This window comes from Saimiri boliviensis, chromosome 3 (genome assembly GCF_048565385.1).
Source record: "Saimiri boliviensis isolate mSaiBol1 chromosome 3, mSaiBol1.pri, whole genome shotgun sequence".
Lineage (NCBI taxonomy): Eukaryota > Metazoa > Chordata > Mammalia > Primates > Cebidae > Saimiri > Saimiri boliviensis.
In genome coordinates, this window is record NC_133451.1 from 156,382,534 (window position 1) to 156,393,130 (window position 10,597).

Genomic DNA, 10,597 nt, shown 5'->3' on the forward strand with positions numbered 1-10,597 from the left:
AAGACCATAACACATAAATCCTACTTGAGTTTTCAGCCTGCTGGCCTGCCCTATAGACTTACCAGCCCCTTCAATTGTTAGCCAATTGCTTAACACAAGTTTCTATGTATCTATCTATCTATCTATGTATCTATCTATGTATCTATCTATCTATCTTTGATCTATCATCCATCCATCTATCTCATCTGTTATGTTACTCCAAAGAACCCTCAGTTATAAACTCAGCTAACATGATAACATATTTTTTCAGGTTCTTCAATCTGCTTTATTAGGAAGCCATGCTATTCATATTATTTATTTTAATTAACAAAATTGCTGAAGCCTTGATGCCAGATATCACAATAACAAATGTCTTCTCTACCATCACCCTCAAAGGTTTTGCATGGTGAATCACATCCCTTATTCATACTTCCATCATGAACACACAAATTGATGTGGAAATTTCATTTAAAACTTCCATGCTTCCTGCACATGGCTCCATGAATTTTAAAAGAGAGGATTTACTTTTTTTTATACTTAGTATTTTTTAGTTTGTCTGCTTTTTAAAATCTTGGTCAAGGTCTGTATGTATCCTTGAGTCATATATTTACTCAGAGATATCCTCATATTGAACTATCGTCCCTGAACTTAATATTTATTGGCTTACATTTCAGGACTTTGTTTCTGACATATGCTCATTTTCTCTGTGAACTGTAATAATAGGAAAAAGATATCCTATGTTTCCCCAGTCCATGGAATACCACCAGATTAGACCTGATATCCCTCAAAATTCTAGTGGAAAAAACATGACAGAGACATGACTCACAGCATATTGCTAAATCCATGTGATTTTTTTTTTCAGTGTTCCTCTTAATTGACCTGTCTGAGAAATCTGACATCTCTAAATATTCTTTTCTTTTTTACAACTTCCCCTTCTTGATATTCATTGGACAACCAGGCCATGCTGCATTAGATCTTTTAACACTTCTCTTTTATGCCTCTAAAATACTCACATACTTTCTTTAATACCATGAAAAAATTATGCATAAACATTGACTAAAATACTGTTTCTATCCCACTGTCTCCAGACAAAACTGAAACTGAATTACTTGTCTCCATATGTAACTGCCCAATTCTATAACTTGCAAACTATACAGTCCAGTAATGAATACATACTTCTTACCAGTTATTTTGCAGTGATCCAAAGTCACTTAATATTATTGTGTGAAAAATTAATTCGTCATCTCTGGTGCCTGTCTCTATCCTATTCCTATCTTGCTCTCTGCCATATCTCGGTAAATCCATCTTATCTACTCAATATGAAAAGATGGAAATCTGGGAAGTAGAACTGTCTTCATACCAAGTAATCCTCACACCTATTGAATCACACAATCTTTTAAACGTACATCATATAATTATTAATGCTCTTTCAATTCCTCTTTGACCACTGTCCTTATTCTAGTCTAAGTGTTGAGGTTCAGGGGTTCAGTGGAGCCCTCAGCTCCCCTGAGAGGATGTCTCTCCAGGTTCTTGGTCTATCACTCTCTCAAGAATGGAAGAGGAGACCACAGTGCAGTGCACTTGTAAACTAAAATACAGGACTCAAAAAGTGTTTGCAGAAAGTGATTTCTTTAGGCAGATAGAGAAAAAGGAGAAGGAGAGAGAGAGAAACAGCTAGCTCTCACACCTAGTGAGAGAAAGAAGAGCCGGTCTCACACTGAGTGAGAAGGGTGACCAGAGGGGGAAAACCAGAGAAGGAAAGCTGCTCTCACACTGAGTGAGAGAACCCAGAAAGATGGAGTCCAGGAGAGGAAAGACAGCTTCCACACTGAGTGGAAGGGAAATGAGACACAGACGGAGTTTAGGAGAGGAAAAGCAACTTCCACACTAGGAGGAAGGGGCCCACAGAGGGGGAATATTCACCTGGATGAGGGAGACAGGGACTTTGAACCTGGAGGAATTCTCTCACTCTCCAAGTCCCTTGACCAGTGAAAGAAGTTCCTTAGAACTTCCATTGGAGTGATTGACTTTTGACCCTTTCTCTTGCCCGTGAAAATTTTAAAAAAAGACTGTTAAATCTCCCTAATGGAAAAAGATGGGAGCCTTACAAAATTCCTTGTGTCAATTTCACATTCTCTAGTCACATCCTTCTGTCCTGTCTTCTCCTTCACTGCCCCTAGTTATCATTCTAACATGATTATATCAAGTTGCAACTTAAAATCATTTGATAGCTCCTCAGCAACTACAGAATAACGTTTAAACATAAGATAAAATCTCAAGTCAAAAAGTTACGTTATCTAAATTCCTTCTCTAGTGGTGCGATTCTTCACTTCTCTCCTTGGTCTTTATACTCAAGTGATGCTATATTAGTTTTGTACTACTGCCATAACAAATCACACCAAACTTGGTTTCTTAAAAAAATACATTCGTTATCTGATAGTTTTATAGATTAGAAGTCTAAGTTGACCTGGCTGTTTGCTCCAGGTTTCATAAGGCCAAAATCAAGGTGTTAGCCAGCTGGGTTTTTATTGAAAGAGTCTGCTTCTTTTCTTTTCTTTTCTTTCTTTTTTTTTTTTTTTTTTTTTTTTTTTCTTTTTTTCTAGACAGAATCTTGCTCTGTGGCCAGGCTGGAGTGCAGTGGCACAATCTTGGCTCACTGCAACCTCTGCCTCCTGGGTTCAAGCCATTCTTCCGCCTCAGCCCCCGAGTAGTTGGGACCACAGGCGCTTGCCGGCTAATTTTTCCATTTTTAGTAGAGATGGGGTTTCACCATGGCCAGGATGGTCTTGATCTATTGACCTCACGATCCGCCAGCCTTGGCCTCCCAAAGTGCTGGGATTACAGGCGTGTGCCAACGCGCCCTGCTGAAATCCAGTTTCTTGTAATTTCATGACTGAGGTCCCCATTTCTTTGGGGGCTATTAGAGTCTGCCCTTAGTTCCTGGATCCCTGTCATTGTTATGACCTCTCATTGTGTATGAATACCTACATCTCAGAGTCTGAAATACTGCTTCAAATCCTTTTCATACTTGGAATTTCTTTGACTTTTCTTCCTGACAGAACTCTCTGACTTCTGCCAGTTCTCTCATTGGTCTCCAGTTGGAGAAAGTTACCTGTTTTTAATGGTGCGTGTAATTAGGTGGGACCAGTCTAGACAACAGAAAGTAATCTCCCTCTGCTAAGATCCTTAACCTTAACTTTAACTTTAAATCCCCTTTCCCTTGTAGTATAACATATTTATAGATTCCAGTCTATAATCTTATTATGGACTAAGATTAGCGGGACCATTATTCAGTCTACAATATTTCTTATTTCTTCATGCTTATATTCACACTCTTGCATCATCCGAGAATATATCTACCGTTTTACCTGACTGGAATACTGCTCTACATTCCTCATAACAGCTTAAAAAGCTGCCCCTTTTGAAGAAACAGGATTGCTTTGATGAAATTTTTACAGTGTCACCCTTTCTCATTTTATTTTATCTCCCTTATTGTGATTAACATATTTTACTGAACCTGTGCACATCTGTATGTTTACTAGAATGTAAAACATGTGAGAGATGATGCATTTTATTTTATGCGCTTATTTATTTTTGAGATGGAGTCTCACTCTGTCACCTAAGCTGCAGTATAGTGGCGCAATCTCAGTTCACTGCAACCTCCTCTGCCCGAGTTCAAGTAATTTTCCTGCTGCAGCCTCCCGAGTAGCTGGGATTACAGACGTGTGCCACCAAGCCCAGCTAATTTTTGTATTTTTAGTAGAGATGGGGTTTCTCCATGTTGGCCAGGCTGGTCTCAAACTCCTGACCTCAGGTGATCTGCCCACCTCGACCTCCCAAAGTGCTGGGATTACAGACATGTGACACCTCTTCTGACCTCCATCTTATTTTTATACTACCATAGGAAATCTATCATAAAAATCTAAAGAGTAAATTAAAAAATGATTTATTAGATGAAATCTATACAAACAAATCTTTTTTTTCATAATTTTTTATTTTTCTTTTTGAGTTAGCATGCATTGTATTACTCAGTTACTTCCCTTAATATCCTATCTCCAAATATAGTTACACTGAGGGGGTAGGACTTCAATATATGAATGGGGGGGAGCACAGTTAAGTTCAAAGCAGTATATATGTGTTAATGCCTGCATCATTGAAAGTATTTTGTGCTTAAGCTTTTAATACACCAGTCATTCAAAAACATGAACTTCTAATGCCACATTATGTGGAGTAGTTTACTGGAGAAAAATTTACAAGCAAAGAACTGGTAGAAACAAGTCATACTCAAAATCTCATTATTCCACAGCTTAGGCGAGGCACAAATGGTTTTTGTACTCCATGACTAACAATTGTCAGAGAAGGACCCGCTCCCTAATTATGCTCTACAAGTTTATAAAGTCGGGGCAGAAATATCTAGGTGATCATGTAATTATGGAAGCTCCTGGTTGTGGGAGGCCTAGTAACGGGGAACTTCTGGAACCTCCTGGCTGGTGTCACCTTGTTCTTCTGCTGTGCTAACTAGGAACTTCTGCATAAACTCAGCTACTAGAAGTAGACAATGAATCTCCAGGACTATCCAAATATGTCACTTATCAGCTTTCCAGTTAAAATGTATTTTCTAAAGGCAATATGGCATAGTGGGATAACATGATTTAATGGATTTTTTTTTTAATTATACTTTAAGTTCTGGGGTAAATGTGCAGAACGTGCAGGTTTCTTACACGGGTATACATGTGCCATGATGGTTTGCTGCATCCATCACTCTGTCATCTCCATTAGGTGTTTCTCCTAGTGCTGTCCCTCCTCTATCCCTCCACCCACTGCTATTCCCTAGACCCCCAACCCTCAACAGGCCCCGGTGTGTGATGTTCTCTTCCCTGACTCCATGCATTCTCATTGTTCAATACCCACTCATGAATGAGAACATGCAATGTTTGGTTTTCCATTCTTGTGTCAGTTTGCTGAGAATGATGGTTTCCAGCTTTATGCATATCCCTGCTGATTTAATGATCTTTTAAATCAGACAGACATTTATAAAAATTACAAATGTGTCATGTGTGAGTTGTAGCTTTTAAATTCTTTTGGGAAAAGGAATTTAAAATTATTGTTTATAATATAGACCATTAATATTGTTGGGTATATGAATTTAAACATATGTATTATCACAACTGATACAAAACCTTTTGTATTCAGTGATGGTTGACTTTTCAAGCCACTACCTTTCCATTTTAAAATTAATGTCAAGAAATGAACTTCCTGTGGTCGCCTAAAACCACTGAAAATATAAGGCTTTATTATTTTATGTATTTCATGATGAATAAAAGTTACCAGAAACCAAGTTTTACTTACTGAGAATTAAGTTAGAGAGAAATTAATGATTCTTTGGTTATTTATGTCACTTTCTCATTATTTGGAAACTGGATATACATAGAATTCTTGACATGCCTGTCTTTTTAATGTGCTAGGAAATTATTACTATTTGGCCTTTTTATTTTTTATAATGCAACACTTTTCAAAAATATGACCACTTTATCTGACAGAGGAAAGCAATGAACAAGAAATTAGTTGTTAGTTTGAGCAGAGAAAGCTCCTCTAATTTAGAGTGATGATAGGTAATTGAAAGTCTGGAAACTATTGTATCAGTTATTATGAAAATTGACAAGAGAATAAGATTTCTGATGTACTCTGTATTAGTGTGATAAAGAGGTCTAAAACACAGAATTAGTTTACTAGTTAGTTCATCCATTTAAGGAAGAAAACTTCTCTTAGAGGGAAAAATTTTTATATGAAAAATTGAATGCAATAATGCTGAGTTATTAAGAGAGTAAAAATACTAAAAATAATATCAACCTCTCCTATAAAGGTCCAGAATATGTAGATTTTTGTATTTGGAAATATTTGTAAAAATGATTGGATAAACTTTACTAGAGGCTAATATGCCATCAAGGCCAAGATTATTTGATGATCAATACAAAATAAAAGCTATATGATGGACTGTGATGACTAAAAACCTTCAAGAACTCAAGGCCCTTTAGATGTAATTTTTCAAAGTAGGTAAAAATAAAACTATAATGGTAATTTGGGAAAATGTACAGAGGTATTTCTTTTCCTTATGTTTTTATCTACCTTATTTTATGACATAAATTTAAAGAACAGCATATATTTTATAGTAAATACTTCTAACATTTTATCTTTGAAAAACCTGATTACTTTTAATAACACTATCAAATTTAGGACTGATGATATGTAGCAAATGTATTTGCAATATACCCTAATATATTTTCTATATAATAATATGAGAAAAATGTTATTTCCATATGGCCAGATATTTGATTTAATCTTTTTAATTCATGCACACTTGAATTTAAAATATTAATTGCATTGTATTAAAATGTTGTTATTTTGACATAGAATTATATATTCCAAATGTAAACAAATTGCCTTAAAACCAGTTAGCCTTTATCAAAAGCTAAATAAATAATAATGTGTTTCTGTAGAAAAATTTTAGGTATACTTTTGTAGTTCATCAGTAAAATAATGGACTTCAAAGTTGAAATATTACTTGGCATTTTAAAAGCTTACAATGAAATTAAAGATAATTCGGTTCTCAATTAAAAAAAAATAAATAAGATAAAAGGAGGGTCCCATATGTGACCATAGCATATTAATTGATTTGTTTTTGACAGCTGTGAAAAACCATTTGTTTAATAGTTCAAAATTTGCTAAATTACTCTAGAGAAAGCTTGCTTTTTCTTCTATGGGCTCTTTAGTTTTTGGTAGCTGCCATCTCATTAATGATGTAAATAATGACTTCTAAGAATATGTCCTTTCTCCATTTGTTCAACTGTTTTCAAGCTACTATCAAAGTATTATTTGCTAGATACGTTACTACTAATTTCTCAGGATTAAATTACTCTTGCTTCTCTGTTTTACATTTTCTGTGACTCATAGTGTAGCATATTTACATGACCCACCCGTTGATACACCCACCTATCCTATAGCAGATGTTCTGCAATTGTCCAACTGGTGGACATTTTATGCTTCCCAAAACGGATACTGCTGAATGAAAATGGGAAGAAGAGTTAGCACATTCTTGTTCTTAGAAGAAATGCTATTTATAAATTAATCTTGCAAGTTATTCAGTATACATTGGCTTTATAAAATAGTGATTTAAAAGTTTTCTGATATATTGAATTATTTGATTATAAATGGAGTTCAAAATTCTACATATGAAGAATTAAAAAATATCAATGACTGATTACAAATTATATTTCAAGTTTTCGGCCTTCAACATTGTAGTTGCTAAGTGAATAAATTAATTAAAAACCACCTCCACAATCTAATATAAACTATGATATAATCCAGCTTTGAATTTTCTTTCTGTTCTTCACAAAAATCTTACTCTAAAGTTCTATGACTGTCAATTTATTTTCAGAGAAAAAAATGTGGCAAGAATTTAAAATGAGGCAAGACATTTTAAGTTTAAGAGGATAAAAATACACTATAGCTGTAAGAGTTAAGGCAAGAGGAAAGAAACACAAAGTGCTGCTCAACAGTCAAAGACAAGTTTTATTTTAGAGAAATAAGCTTGAGGGGCTTCTGGCTGATTTTGGTTAGGAGAATTCTCTTTTAAAGACTGAGTATATTCTGGTTTTAGGGTGAGGGGGCTTTTCACAAGCTTGAAATGTTTCTGTGTTGTGGGGGAGAAGTTTTATGGTGGTGTTGGAATGTCCCTGGGCAGAGGGGAGGTTATCTTGGAGCTAGTATCTTTACAGACGGAAAGTTATCTCACGTCTTGCCAGCCAGAGGGGAGTTATCTCCATGCTGGCATGTCTCTGGTTGGGGAAGGGTTTGGAATGTTTCTGGTCTAAGATGTTATTTGTGGTTTATGGTCATGCTGACCTTAGCAATTAGGCTGATGCCCTTTGGATTTAGGCAGTTTTTTGATCAAGGTGAACTTTAGAATGACGGTGCTTGTCCAAGATGGCGATGCATCTGCTCTGTCAATAGCTCTTTCTTCTTACTTGCATTTAGAGGTTTGGATGGCATGTCTTTCTCATTCTGGTGGTATGAATTGTTTAATCCTATGAAAGAAACAGCACAATAACAGTATAATCATGTTAAACTTCATTGAAATAATACTTAATATATTTTTCCAGAGATATTTTTGTGCTTTGTTGACAAAAAGGACAATTAAATTTTCCATGTCAATTTGAAAAAGGAAAAATTAAATATGCTATATGTATAAAGCAACTTCATAACAATGAAGCACAACATAAAAGGCAATCAAAATAACATATCAGCCTTGAATTTTAGACACTATAATCATTTTAAAAAATATTTATTAATTGCTTTACATGTTTGTTTTTATTAGCACAGACTTCAACTTCAAGTTTATAATCACACATAAGAAATGATAACTCTTCCATGCATATCTTTCTCCCAATCTTCTTAAAGCACTCATTCAAATTTAATACAAGTCCCTTCAATTATAAAACTATAAAAATGAATTTCTGTATGTGTTCTCAACAATGGATTATTTCCTATCAATATTCAAATATAAGACATAGGCATAATTCTGCTATTCATTAGTTCTTTTGTAATCCTTAGTCTGTTTTGATTATGATTTTAATATTATATTGTATCCCTAGATTTTCTTGAAGATTTTTTCTAAAAGTATTATGTTCTGAGTAGCACTATCATCAAGCAGTTCTAATTTTCTATAAATAAAGCAACAAATTCTTTGCCTAAGTAAAACTTGTTATTTTAACTTATTTTTCATTTCCCTTTCTGTCTTTTACTTAGGTGAGCCTCTTAAGGTTTTCTTTTTGTGCTTTTATGGCAATATAAATCAAATTTGTTTTCCATCTGTTTTAAGTAATTTAATTCTTCTATTTTTCTAAATTTTTGAAATTTCTGTTGATCTGAGTTTTGTGTATATCTGCTTTCTAATATGATGTTTTTGTTTGACCTAACTAGACTGAGATTGCTTTCTTTGTAATAAGATACTGGCTTTTGCCACAAATAACTTCATGAGACACCTGTAAACGTACACACAGATTAGAATTCTAACATAAATATATTTTATTGTTTTCTTAAAACTAGTGAATACAGCATTTTAATACCCTGAAAATGATTATCTTACTTACCTCATTAGCTACTTCAAAGAAGATTTTGATTGTCCATCCTGAAAATTTACATTTTAGAAAGTTTCTGAATTAAACCCTAAGGGAATCCTTTTCTCTGCAATTATCCTTGTTTATCATCCCTTTGATTTTATTTAACACATTATCTGACAACAAGAAAAGATCCATGACCTTAATCTTGCTGATCCTCCTATATCTATTAGGCAAATGCCTAATTTAACAAATGACCCTTCTACTTTGCCCTAAAACCAGAAAACTCATTTTTTCTCAAACTAATCAATGAAACCAGTTTAGAAAATCAGTTTTTCTTTTCTTGAGGGAAGAAATGTAACAAGGAAAGAACAGGAAAGAGAAGCCATAACTTAAAGGCATTGATGAAACATGAAAACCACATTTTAAAACTGTGAATCTAGATTGCATACAAACTTCAAATAATGATAGCGGATCAGCATAGCAGCACCTGAAGTTGGAGCCTCACCTCTCCATTGCCTGACCTTTGTTGTTGTTATTATTATTATTATTATCATCACTGGTTTTGAGATGGGATCTTCAGTGTTGCCTAGGATAGCCTCAAACTTCTGGACTCAAGTGATTCTTCTGCCTCAGCTTTCTGAGTATGAACTCTATTTTTGTTATTTGAAGATTGACAACCCAGTCAACAGTATTTGCCCCTGAAGTAGTGTTTGAGATATTGTACATTTTTCATAAATGTGAGGTAAATTAATATGACATCATGTCACCTTGATGTTATATGCATGAAGTATGCTGATAAAAACTTTATTCCTTCTGCTCTTTCAATTTTAAAAATATAGAATACATTTCTTCTGGTTTTACCCTGAAAGAGAATCACATTTCAATTTTATCTATATTCTCTAAGTAAACAGTGAATTCACTGTTTTACAAATACCCTAATCCTTCACAGGTTTAAATTTAAACAACTGCCAAACAAAACCACTGAAACACTATGCAAAAGATCTCACCTAGGATGTTATTAACCCATGTCATGATCCTATCTTTCATGAAGTTTATAGTATTATTTAAGTTTGTGAGGATATGTACAAGTTACTGTTAAATAAGCAACATCACAGATTCAATCAATAATTAAGAACAAGTTTCCTAGACCTCTTCTAAATATGTAGACTTCAATTTCAGATAAATAGTACTTACCAAAAATGTATGTATATCTTCTCAATAACCATACTTAATCATCTTTTCTCTCACAGTTATTTTCTATATTCATAAGACATTTTTGGTTGTTCAACTAATTAGTAATAGGAGGTGCATTAATATTGCTGATAAGTATTGGAAAATGAAAAATAAGAATTTCTTTTACAAGACCAAACTTCACTAAATATTGAATATGACAGAAAATATACAACACTAAGAGGAGGAATTGTCATATACTGGGTCTTAGAGAGATTAGGACTGAAAACTTATTCATGATACAAAGCAGTCCTATGAAGTAAGTTATT